We start from the raw sequence: 13348 nt of genomic DNA, 5'->3' as shown, positions 1-13348 counted from the left end.
TAGCAACTTTGCAACTACAAAATCTCCAAGATTTAATATTTATATAAGCGGAAGTACGTCATCATAGTGTTCGCTCTTATATTGCCTCAGATTTAAGGGAAAATAAAAATCTTGAAGTACATAGTATATACGAGGATGGCAGTAACAGGCGAGGGTCTATAGTTGCTCTTAATAGACAAACGACGGCAGTAATATTGGACCCAACTGTACGGTTCGAAAAGGATGTATCTCAAGCATTAGCGATTGATAAAGAAAAGTCCACACCTATGGAGTAACGGTCAGCGCGTCTGGCCGCGAAATCAGGTGGCCCGGGTTCGAATCCCGGGATTTTCCCCTCAACCCAATACGAGCAAATGCTGGGTAACTTTCGGTGCTGGACTCCGGACTCATTTCACCGGCATTATCACCTTCATTTCATTCAGATGCTAAAACCTAGATGTTGATACAGTGTCGTAAAATAAGCCAATAAATTGATAAAGAAAATCAAGTCATTTACCGCCCATGTGTTCCTCACTTGAGTGAGAGATATAATTCAATTGATTACACATGGGAGGTGAGGGGTTTGCTTTTTGGTGCCCGCGGATCGGCGTATAAATATACTACTGACATTTTGAAACAATATGATAATATGTCATCCCAAGATATTAAAAATATTTGTTTAAATATCTTAAAGAAATCCATAGACATTTACATAATCATTTATATAATGTTTAATCTCTTAAACTTTCTATACTTTGTTTTTCGAAAGATGGGGCATGACAGTTAAGCGTCCGAGCTTGGAACTACAGTGCTATGTTGCCAATATGGACTACCACGCTGCCAGCTGATGGAAGCTAGCAATTGACGTTCAAATGGCTGACGTTAAAACATTCATTGACAATTGACGCGAATGTAAGAAAACAATACAAAAATCGACAGAGAATCAAAGACGAAACGTACCAATGCTAACACTGTGTGCACAATAAATGTCGCTAAGAGAGCTATTAAGCACTCGCCACGTGGGAATGGTAAGTTTGGCAACTCAACTGTTATCATAGCAACAGACCAACGAGTTAGAAAGAGAGATTCTTCTCTTTCTAACTCGTTGCAACAGACCTACCACGCGATATGACATTCAGTTGTTTTTTCGATCGCAACGCTCCTGTTCATGTCCCATCTTTCAAAAACTGAAGTATAAATTGCATATTGTACTATGATTGCTACCAACTGTATTGATTTTTCTCTCTATTTCATATATACATTTTTTTAAATTGTTTTCCGGACCTATATGGTCACCTGCTATGACAGGCGGATTTTATTATTATTATTATTATTGTCTCAAATTATTGACCATGTCAGTTGAGTCTATGCAGAGCCAAGGCTCTGTCTCAACCCAAGTACTGTTAGTGACTGGTAAATCCGACCCTAGAACTTGGAGAAGTTAGGGGTGAAAATTGCTCCCCACCCACCACACGCTTCAGTAGCAAGAGTTTGTCAGTCAGTTTATGGTTGTCAGGTGGTCAGGTCCTCAGTCTTGCCTTCCTGCCTGCCTGCCTGTGTGTTGTACATATTGAAAACATTTGGTCTGGTGATCTTTCGCTTTCGCGTTCTGTAATATATTACTAGCTCTTTAGTTTTTGTTATAACAATTTATTTTAGTTAGTGTCTTCTTCTTTATAATTGTTTCAAGTTTTTAGTTATAATAAATGTCGTCTTGGACTTACTCATTCGGTGTTAACATCCGACTCCCTCTGCCTAGTTTAAAAGCGGGAACCTGATTTCAATGCCAAGCCTGACTTGATAATTACTGATGATGACGCGTAATGAACTTCTTCGTTACTTTAGCCCTTTGTCCATTACTTAATGATTCGAGGGAGTCTCGCTATTCTTCGGCAGGTCTTTGTACACAACTTCTTTGTCTTGTTTTATCTCCACCTTAAGGGGAGGTGGTACACCCTATCTCCGCAATATTAAATTTGCTATCTTTATTTTGGATTTTCTCTAAAACTACCAATCCTAGGGCGATGAAATTTGGTAAACTAATATATTGGTGGTTTCTGTACTGATTGACATTTTTATAAATGGATCAGGACACATACACATATTTTAATCTGCCATGGTGTACCACCTCCCCTTAACCGACTCAACAAGCCAACGAGATGTAGGAGATGACATATCTCTCACAATACAGGACCATCGTGGAGACGTTACAGGACAAGTGCAAGACCTACCGAGTCCTGTGGCATAGAGATAAATTTCACCCCACGTCAGGAATGGAACCACGGACTGCCTAGTTGGGAAGCACATGTTGTCGTAACTGTGGACCCTACAATTCTTTCTTGTGAAAATGTATTGCTAGCTACTTTCACAACGCGACGTCTTAAAAGTATTATTTTATTCTATTTTTACAGCAAAGTGCTGGCTGGCACTTTCTCTTAATTTGCACTTAGCTTATCAAAACAATTTTGAAATTACTGAAGAGTGTGATTATCTCGCAATTTATTAAAGGAGTATGTTAATTCATTTACAGCTGTTGAAATGACTGCGACTGGATTGGCATAACGTTTTCCCGTTACTAATTAAACTACTTAATAGCGAACTAGTATTTACTATTTAGCTGTAGTTATAGTCATTTTCAGAATACCCTCAGATAGCTTTAATGTGCATTTGCTATTCGATATATTACATTTAGGACACTGCAGTCCTAAGTTTCCAATAATGTTTTAATTACCATCTGTCACAAATGTTTGATGAAATAGTTAATTTCGGCGAACTAATGTACGTAGTAATTTACCAGGGTCTTAGAAATCTTTTCAAACTTATTTTCCTTCTGATTTTGTTGTCAGAAATATGCAATGTGAATTCGTCCCTTTTTTGCAATATGTCATTTTGGTTAATGTTTGAATTTTGGCATTTCTCGTGTGATTTATCTAAGTGTATCCAATCGTTTATATAGTACTGTTTTTTTTTAAACAGCGCCCTTTTTTGTAACAGAAAATAAGAAAGTAATATGTAATAGTAAATAAAATATTTGAACAGGTTAATGTGTTCAGTTAATGGGATGGCTGTTATGAAATACAGCTAAAACGGTTTCTGAGGCTAATATAATTGAAGCAACACCATTATGATTCACCGGTGAGTAAAATGTTTTTTTTATCAATAGTAGCAGTAGCAGGGCAGTCTCTTCTCTACCCTCTACCTCTGTTTGTCACGTGTTTGTTGACAGCGTGCGGACTGTTAGAAGTGGAGTGGGTGAAATTCGTTACAGGGCCGGATTTACCAGTCACCAACAATACTGTCAACTTTCTTATCTACAGCTTCCTCACTGACGCTAGTCAGTGGCGGTTCCTCTATGGAACAGACTATTCCCCTTCTCCTTGCCCCCTTAACTGAGATTGTGAGATTATACTTCATTCTAAAGGATAGGCCTAGATGCTGTTTTCGAAAAGCAAAAACAGCTATCATTAGCAGGTTTATTGCAGTGAAGTGAAAATGACTCGAGCCCTTCTCGTCTGCTGTGCGTGATGATGTGAGTGGGAATCTCAAGCTATATATATATATATCCATGCTAGTTTATTTTAGTGATAATTCAGAAAACAATTAAGCTCGAAGAGTTTTTCGCGTGACATAATATCACAGTCTAAGATAATATTGTGTGTAAAATTATACAACAGTTTTTTAAAAATCCGTACGTTTTACTCATTCGCGGCCTGAGTTAACCTTCCTATTATGTTCGAAACTTTGTCACACATGTTGTGAATGGGTCAGTTTGACCCAGGCTTTGAAAAATGGATATAATAGTAAAACATCTTTTATTTAAGCCTTGGTTCAAAACAAGCATATAATATCCTGTTTTCCAATGTGTGAACACAAAATAATTACCAATTTATTCTATGCAAATGTTGCAATAGGCCTCAAATGTTTGCATGATCTTGGCAGGGGAACGCTTTGCACCTATTGCATTTTTATAGTAATTTGGTCTTTCTTCGGTCTGCATTTCATTTTGTTGCACTTTCTTCTGAACTCGTTCCTGGAACATTTTCCAAACTTAGTTTTATCTTCTGAGGCAGGCTTCTTGTCATCTTTTTTTTTCTCTCATTGCTTGTGTTAATTGTAGTCCTAGTCCAATTCCTTCAGGAACAATCTTCATCTGTACAATTTACTTAGATTGTACTCGCATGAACATATAATACATAAGCATTTATTCCTGCAATATCAAGTACATTATAAAACACACATTCAGACGATCTTTTGGCACTCCTTTTGCAAGAGTAGATACTGGCACATTTATCCGTGGTGTCAATTCCTCCCTTCGTTTTGTTGTAATGTAATATGATTTCAGGCTTTCTGTGTTCTGAAGATAGACTGCAGTCGTGATGCACTGTGGACAGCAAAATCACTGATTTATTCTTCTAAGACACATACGACACCATAGTTACGTCGGACTGAAATCCGAACATGGTTGGACACCCTGCATATCTTATGGTTTATTTTTTCTTAGAGTTCTGACTAACGTTAGATTCTTCTTGAGAAGTTCCTCGGCCAAAATATAATCTGTGGCGCTACAGCCCATGAAAGGCCAAGACCGATCAGCTGACTGCTGGCCTCACGGTCATCCAACCAGAATGGAGGTATCGTGTGGTTAGAATGATGAGCCTCCCAGCCATTATAGCTGGTTTGCATAACCGGATTTCGCTACCTATCATAGCTCCCCAAGTGCATCACGATGCTGGGTGGGCACCGGTCCCATACATTGGCCGAAATTTCATGAGAAAATTTCTTCGCTCATGAGGACTCGAACCCGCGCGCATTCCGTAATGCGAGTCCTAGGCAGGATGCCTTAGACCACGGCGTGGGATCGGCCAAAATATAGCCGGTAAAAAAATTGTTCGTGGTGATGTTGTGATCAGTCTTTTCAATGCTACCAATATTTCTGCGTTGGTTTGTTTCTCGTAGTCCACTTTCTGGCGTTGCTTTGCACATTTCTGCTGCGCAAACATATTATGCTGTTTTTATATCACAATTTTATACCATACTTGGCTCAGGATTTTGTGTACTGGCGGTAGGAACATTTGTCTCGAAATGGCACCAACTGCTCATATACTGTGACATCTTGGTAGGGTAAGAACATTTTTGACATTTAGAAAAAAGATATAATAGTAGCCAATTTATCATGACGTCATCTAACTGGTCGGACTGATTTGTTGTCAAACCTGAGAAACCTGCTAGTAGTATAAAAAAATTGAAGTGATACTGTTGCACAGAAAACAGGTCTACTATACATATTGTCCCATAGTTCTTGAAGTGATTATCAAGCAGATCTGTACACACAGGCTAATATCAGTGTGAGTGAGTGAGTGAGACTGTGTGAGAGTGAATGTGTGTGAGAGTGAGTGTTTGAGTGAGAGAATGTGAGTGTGTGAGAGAGTGTATCGGAACACAACAACAGTACGTAACTCATCATTAAAATCAAAATCCGTGACTGGGTCTAAATGACCCAAACACAATAGATGTGTCAAAGTGAAAAATATGACGAAGTACTATATTTTTGTAGCTAAAAGTAATAGGAAATATTGCTAATCATGTTTTTTAGGATTACTCCAAGTCTTGTCACATTATCTCTGTTTTTTGTAGGTTTTGTGTTAATTTTAATAAATGCAATGGGTCAATTAGACCCATTCACAATAGGAAGGTTAAATCTGACGAAGTAATGGCAATGGAACGGGTGACTCCTGCCTGTTCCAACTTCACCGATACCGAACGCGAGCGCACTGCCATCGTGATCTAATACAGGCCGTAAGGCAGACCACGTGACTCGCTTAACAGCTGATCGCGAAGGGCGGTCTTTCAACCATATCAATAGTTGCAGTACATGAAAAATAACATATATTTCTCTGAAATGCAATGTAATCGCATCAGTAAAATTTTAAGCAGTGATTGTGAGACACTTCAGACACAATTCACTTGCAACGTAAGGTGTAATATTATTTTTGGTGTGAAAATTACGTTGTTGCAGGCAAAGTTCGTATGTGTTTACCTGCCTTTATTTCGATTAAATATTGCGCCCTTATGTGGTTAAGTGAATTTTTGGTGTTATAAACAGTAAATGTGTGTAATAATATACACGTGAAAGTGAAACATTGACTGGGATGTAAAGTAAATTATGATTAGGCCTAAGTGCAGCGTTGCTGATGTTACTCTTGTCTAATCCATTATTGTTAGTTTACCGTATTTGTTTTATTAAATTTAAATTATTGCGCCCTTCTTATGTGCGAATAATCTACATTATAAATAATACGACGTTTGATAATATACACAATTTGACCTAAACACGAGATACATATTATAGTATATTATGAAAAATTATACTTCCCTTATAGTTTTCATTACTGTTACAGTATCTAGTATTGTAATTAATTGAAATAAAGCACGCTCGCTTCATTACGAAATTCTTGCACATTCATTTAAGCACGTTTCAACAATTTTCAGTTGCATCGCACGCATATTTTGATGTGTTGACATTATAGGTTTTGTTTACTCTATCAGTACTTGCCTTATTTCTATATTCGCAATTATGCATCATAATTAAGCATAACGCTACGTATAACTTGTAAATGCAATTTGTCTACACTTCAATTGTATTTATTCGTTTCATACGGTACTCCAGTCTCATTAGTTTAATATGTTACCAGGGCTAAACTAGCGCTGAGGTAGTTCCCTTCGTATTCATACACCTTGCATATACTAATTAGTTCGGTTAGTTCAGGCTTTTATTATGCCTTGCTTAGAGGATGAAATGCATCTCCACAAAAAATAAATTCAACTGTTTTCAGTTCAGAAGTTACCGGAATTATACCTCAGCACTCGTTTAACCCTAGTTAAGTAATATAACCATATGTACATTTCATAGGAGGGACTGTGGTGAATTTTCTACCTATAAGTAAGGAAGATAACCGTGTTCTGAAGTTTATCCTAAATATATTCTTTATTAAATCTCAAAATAGCTTTCGTTCTCAACTTAAAATGTTGGTGCAAATAGGTTATGTTAACATGGTGAATTCTTTTCACATAAAAATAATACAGTTTTATAATTATTCCTGCCACATTATGCAGCAAATAAATGGAACTAGCCGGAACTTATGCACACATTGCATTGAATAACAATTTAATTGTATTATTTATTTGTTCCCTACTATACTGGGTCGTATTGAATTCTATTTATCTAACCTACCAGATGAAGTAACACACAACCGTACGTACCTACACTTATTTCATAGGAGGGAATGTGGTAAATTTTCTACCTACAAGTAAGGAAGATAGATGTGCTAAATTAAATCACAATATAAATAATTCTTCTTTATTAAATCTCAAAATAGCTTCCATTTCAAACTTAAAATGTTGATGCGAACAGGTTATGTTAACATGTAAAACTCCGTTCACATTAAAATAACATAGTTTTGTAATTATTTCTGCAACATATTATGCAGTAAGAAGTGAACGTATCTTATACACACATTACGGCCTGGTCTAGATCACGATGGCAGTGGCACTGCCATAGTGATCTAGACCAGGCCGTAATGCAGGTTGTGTGACGTCACTCGATGAGTCGGGCTTTTCTATTTGAGTATACGGAGCTGAGTGAAATATTTTACTTTATAGCGTGTCGGCGCTCAATTTTATTTAGTGTAATGTGTGTATAAGACCCCTTCACACTTCTTATTGCATAATATGTTTCAGAAATAATTACAAAACTGTGTTATTTTAATGTGAACGGAGTTTTACATGTTAACATAACCTGGTTGCATCAACATTTTAAGTTTGGAATGGAAGCTATTTTGAGATTTAATAAAGAAGAATTATTTATATTGTGATTTTAATTTAGCACATCTACCTTCCTTACTTGTAGGTACAAAATTTACCACAGTCCCTCCTATGAAATTAGTGTATGTACAATTGTGTGTTAATCTGGTAGATTAGATAAATACAATTCATTACAACCCAGTATAATAGGGAACAAATAAATAATACAATTAAATTTTTATTCAATGTAATATGTGCATAAGTTCCATTTATGTGTTGCATAATGTGGCAGGAATAATAAATAAAACTGTGTTATTTTTATGTGAAGAGAATTTACCATGTTAACATAACCTATCTGCGTCAACATTTTAGGCTATAAGTTGAGAATGAAAACTGTTTTGAGATTTAATAAAGAATATATTTTTAGGATGAACTTCAGAACACGGTTACCGTCCTTACTTATAGGTAGAAAATTCACCACAGTCCCTCCTATGAAATGTACATACGTTATATTACTTAGTAGCCCTGAGGTATAGTTCCGGTAATTTCTGAACTGAAAACAGTTGAATTTATTTTTTGTGGAGATGCATTTGATCCTATAAGCAAGGCATATTAAAATCCTGAACGAACCGAACTAATTTGTATATGCAAGATGTATGAATACGAAGGGAACTACCTCAGCGCTAGTTTAGCCCTAGTAACATATTAAACTAATCAGACTTCAGACTGGAGTACCGTCTGAAACGAATAAATACAATTGAAGTGTAGACAAATTGCATTTACAAGTTATACGTAGCGTTATGCTTAATTATAATGCATAATTGCGAATATGAAAATAAGGCAAGTACTGATAGAATAAACATAACCTATAACTTCAACACATTAAAATAGGCCTATGCGTGCGATGTAACTGAAAATTGTTGAAACGTGCATAAATGAATGTGCAAGAATTTCGTAATGAAGCATGAGTGCTTTATTTCAACTAATTACAATTCTAGATACTGTAACAGTAATGAAAACTATAGGGTATAATTTTTCGTAATATACTATATGCATCTCGTTTTTAGTTCAAATTGTGTATATTATCAAACGTCGTATTATTTACTCGTATAATGTAGGTTATTCACAAATAAAAAGGGCGCAATAATTTAAATTTAATAAGACAAATACGGTAAACTAGCAATAATGGATTAGACAAGAGTAACATCGGTAACACTGCACTTACGCCTAACCACAACTTACTTCACATGCCAGTCAATGTTTCACTTTCACGTATATATATTATTACACATATTTAGCCTACTGTTTATAAGACCAAAATTTCACTTAACCACATAAGGACGCAATATTTAATCGAAATAAAGGCAGGTATTACACATACGAACTTTGCCTGCAACAACGTAATTTTCACACCAAAAATAATATTATACCTTAAATTGCAAGTAAATTGTGTCTCAAGTGTCTCACAATCACTGTTTAAAATTTTACTGACGCAATTACACTGCATTTCAGAGAAATATATGTTATTCTTCATGCACTGCAACTAATTCATATGGTTGAAAGACCGCCTTTCGCGATCAGCTGTTAAGCGAGTCACGTGGTCTGCCTTACGGCCTGTATTAGATCACGATGGCAGTGGCTGAAGTCGAGAGCATTGTAGTTCGATCTGGTTCGATCAATTTTGCTGAGAAAAGCGCCTCTCCTTACATAACATAAAACTAAAACAAAATCTTATACAAGACATTTTCAAAGTAGTTACTATAATTCTGTGAAATGGTTAACTGGGTGCTCGTCAAGCGGCAAATTGTAGGTTTAATTTAGGTTTATTTATTTTTAGTTAACGGTATTATATATTTAGGCGTAATAATAACAATAATATATCATTCATTTGTTTTATATTACCATATCTTTTTCTGATTAAGTTGTAAATGAAGTAAAAATAAAAAGGAATTGGTAATGTTGCTATCTCGTAACACAGATTATTATTATTATTATTATTATTATTATATTATTACATTATAATAATAATAATAATATTATTATTATTATTATTATTATTATTATTATTATTATGTGTTGTTTCAGACCTGTTCCCCCATTGAGAAATAGCATCGCACATCGCACTCCACTGACGCTAGACGCTAGTTCCATTTTTCCATTCTCTATGGAATTCGAGTTCATCGCTCAACGCGTAACAATGTCGTCTTCAACAATTCAAATGACATATTGGACCGCCATTATGATTTTTGATTTCAATTAAGCAAGCAAAGATAGCGCTTATGAAGAGTATGTGTATTGAGGAGCTCGGTTCAATTTCCATGGGACAACCAAGATGAACCTCTTCCCACTGAGGTAAGCTTTCTAAGTTATATTGAGATTCCTGCTTAAAAACTGCAACAATAAGTAGGGAATAAAAACATTTACGTTTTGTAGCGTCAATGACGATTCTAGGAATGAATGTGTATATTATTGGGGGCTGATAATTAAGCTTCGATTGGACAGGCACATTTAAAAACATTACCGAACACGCAACAAATATAAAAATTATTTAGGACAATAATATTTTATGATTTTAATACATTACATTGCTTTATGACCATCCTTCCTTATCAATAAATAGAAAACAAAATAAATCATGTAATGCAGAGCTTCTGAAAGCGTGGAATTCTGTGAATCATAAATTGTCTTTAAACATTATTTTAAATTTGGGGCATACAGTAGGCCTACTGCAAAATGTACACAATGTCACGACAATACGAATCAATAAAGACATGAAACATCATCAATAATAATAATTATTATTATTATATAATTGTAATATTACAAAATAATGCATTAATAATTATATTTCATTATTATTAATGGGTCATTCCATTGTAACGGGTATTACATTCACAAAGCTAAAAACTGAACACTTTCAATGCAGCCTTAATAGAATCAAAATTTATTTATTAAAACTATTTCCCCTACATTTTCTGAACATTCTAATACAATATAATCCGAAGTTTATACATCTTGATTACACAAACAAACAAATACAATCACACAGGCGTATACAAACTCAAATGTAACACCTGCAACAACTTCTACATAGGACAGACAGGCAGATCATTTCAAACACGTTACAAAGAACACATCACAGCCATAACAAAATTACAAAACACCTCCACATATGCAGAACACATCACAAATGCCAACCACACCTACAGAGACATCAACACAGACATGGAAATACTGCAATCCAACCAAAAAGCCAGAAACTCAACACACTAGAACAATATGAAATATACATACACACGAAAACACACCCCAACGATATTCTCAACACACAACTCAATTTCAAAACACATACACTCTTTGACTCTACACTACGAACGCACCCACACAAGAAACAAGAGGCGCCAAGACCAACAACGACCAGTTCTGAAGATGATCGAAAATAGGTCGAAACATATTAACAAGGTACGTTAAAATTTAACACAAGAAAGTTCTTATCATACATATTCCTAAGTTTATTTTAACAAAGTTGAATAACAAGTAAAAAACATGGTGTAATGGGTGTTACAGAATTTAGACATGAACTTTTGCATAGTTATTGAAAGATGTAAAGTTCTGTGAGTTTAATGCACACAAATTAACATCCTTTTATATGGATATATATTAAACGTTAACAAAATAAAATATGTTCTCAGTTTTCCTTTCTGCTTAAAAGATTTAATTTTTTTTCAAGAAAAGCTTCTGTAATGGGTGCTACATGACTTGTAACAGGTGTTACACTGTGCAAATATTTCTACTTTACTCAAATGATTAATGATACTCTTTCTGTTTTCATTAAAACAACACTATTAAAATGTAATATAACGGAATGTCTGTGTAATAGCAATTCCATTTTATGTAAATAATTAAATTATCTTTTTTAAAATTCTCAGAGCACAGTCTATTTATTAAATAGCCTAGAATGGAACAAATAGATTGAGGAACATTCAAATTATGGTTGTTTTACAGATATTTTAGTGCATGTAAACATCTTTTTTCATCTACACTGTCACTGAATTCATAATACAGTCTGTTTCCTTGAGACTTGACATCAGGTGTTGGCAGGGCTGGGCAGTATTTGAAATACATTTGTATTTTGTATTTTGTAATTTGTAAGGATTTTCGAAAGTATTTTGTATTTTGTATTTAAATACATAAAATTGATGTATTTTGTATTTCAAATACTCAAAATACTTTTTTCTTCTTCTTGTTCTTCAAGTTTTGGATTGGGATTTGAAGAATGAACTTTTGTCTTATTTGCCTACCCGTTTAAGTTGTGCTAGCCATACACTTAGTTTTCTTGCCACAACTGATTTCCTTAATGCCATGAAGAAATCTCCAGCAGCATCAAGGATCCATCACCCAACACTTGCTAAATGTTTAGCATTATGGAATGCGTCTAGGAGACTCAAATACTCAGAAATTATATCCGATGTCTTGAAATATTCATTAAAATTTCCTTACCCAACTCGATGGAATTCTCTTTATGACTCAATCTCTCAAATATTGCAATTCAAACATGATATAAAGAGTATATGTGAAAAACTGGGATTGCCATCCTTCAAAGATGTTGAGTTTCAGTACCTTGAAGAATACTGTGCAGTTCTGAAACTCATTGCCATAGCCCTTAATTTAATGCAAAATGAGAAGACGTGCTATTACGGCCAACTTTTGTCCACATTAATTTCCTTAAAAACAGATATTCTGTTACCTAGTAATCTACGCCATCTATTCCAAGTAACTCCAATCCTAAAAGTTCACTTTCATCAAGATTTAAAGCGATATTTGATCTGATCCCAGAAGCAAATTGAGCTATTTTGGCAGCTTGTCTCCACCCATCATTTAAGATGGATGGCTACCCGACACTGCCTCACCAAATGATAAGAAGACGATACAGAATATATGTGTGAAATCAACTGAGCAGTTATCTGCTACACCTTTGGTCAGCTCAGACGATGAAGACGATGAAAACAATTTTTATGTTTTCAACTTAAGTAAAACAGACTTTGAAAAGCAAAAAGAAAAAAACTTGTCTGCTGTGGAGTATGAGCTCATACAATTCTTCAATGGCAAAGGGATAAGCCTGTGCACTGTAGATTACCCAACAGTGAAACAAGCTTTCATAAATATAAGTTTGTGTTCCTCTGCGCCTATAGAAAGACTGTACTGTTTTGCAGGATTTATTCATTCACCAGCAAAGGGATCTTATCTGATGAACTTCTTGAGAAACTGGTTTTTTGAAAGGGAGCAGTAATTATTCATATGTAGCATAATTTCATTGCTGACTGGGAAAAGGAAGAATGTTCAGTTACAATGTTTATGTAAAACTTCGAGGTAAAAATACTTTTAATGTTAATATAATATTTGAGATTTTATTATTTCTTTAGGCCTATATATTGTATCGAGTATTTGAAATACAAATGTATTTTGAGTATTTGAAATACAAATGTATTTTGGTTAATTTTTAAAAGTATTTTGTAATTCTTTTCAAATACAATTATTTGAAGTATTTTGTATTTGTATTTTGCCCAGC

At 34.8% G+C, this 13348-nt stretch overlaps 2 protein-coding genes across 2 annotated transcripts in view; one reads left to right on the top strand and one right to left on the bottom strand.

Annotated features, from left to right (window-relative positions):
• The window catches only part of LOC138700127 (DNA-dependent protein kinase catalytic subunit-like), a 240742-nt gene that overhangs the window by 199311 nt on the left and 28083 nt on the right, over nt 1–13348 (bottom strand). The gene's annotated exons all lie outside the window — the stretch shown is intronic.
• LOC138700156 (uncharacterized) overlaps nt 9406–13348 on the top strand; it is a 38431-nt gene continuing 34488 nt past the window's right edge. The window contains exons 1-2 of the mRNA XM_069826554.1: nt 9406–9585; nt 9865–10131. The gene's annotated coding sequence lies outside the window, so the exon portion shown is untranslated. The remainder of the gene's footprint in view (nt 9586–9864; nt 10132–13348) is intronic.

Source organism: Periplaneta americana, chromosome 1 (assembly GCF_040183065.1).
Source record: "Periplaneta americana isolate PAMFEO1 chromosome 1, P.americana_PAMFEO1_priV1, whole genome shotgun sequence".
Taxonomy (NCBI): Eukaryota; Metazoa; Arthropoda; class Insecta; order Blattodea; family Blattidae; genus Periplaneta; species Periplaneta americana.
The sequence above is the reverse complement of the archived record's forward strand: the minus strand, read 5'-3'. Positions and strand labels throughout refer to the sequence as shown.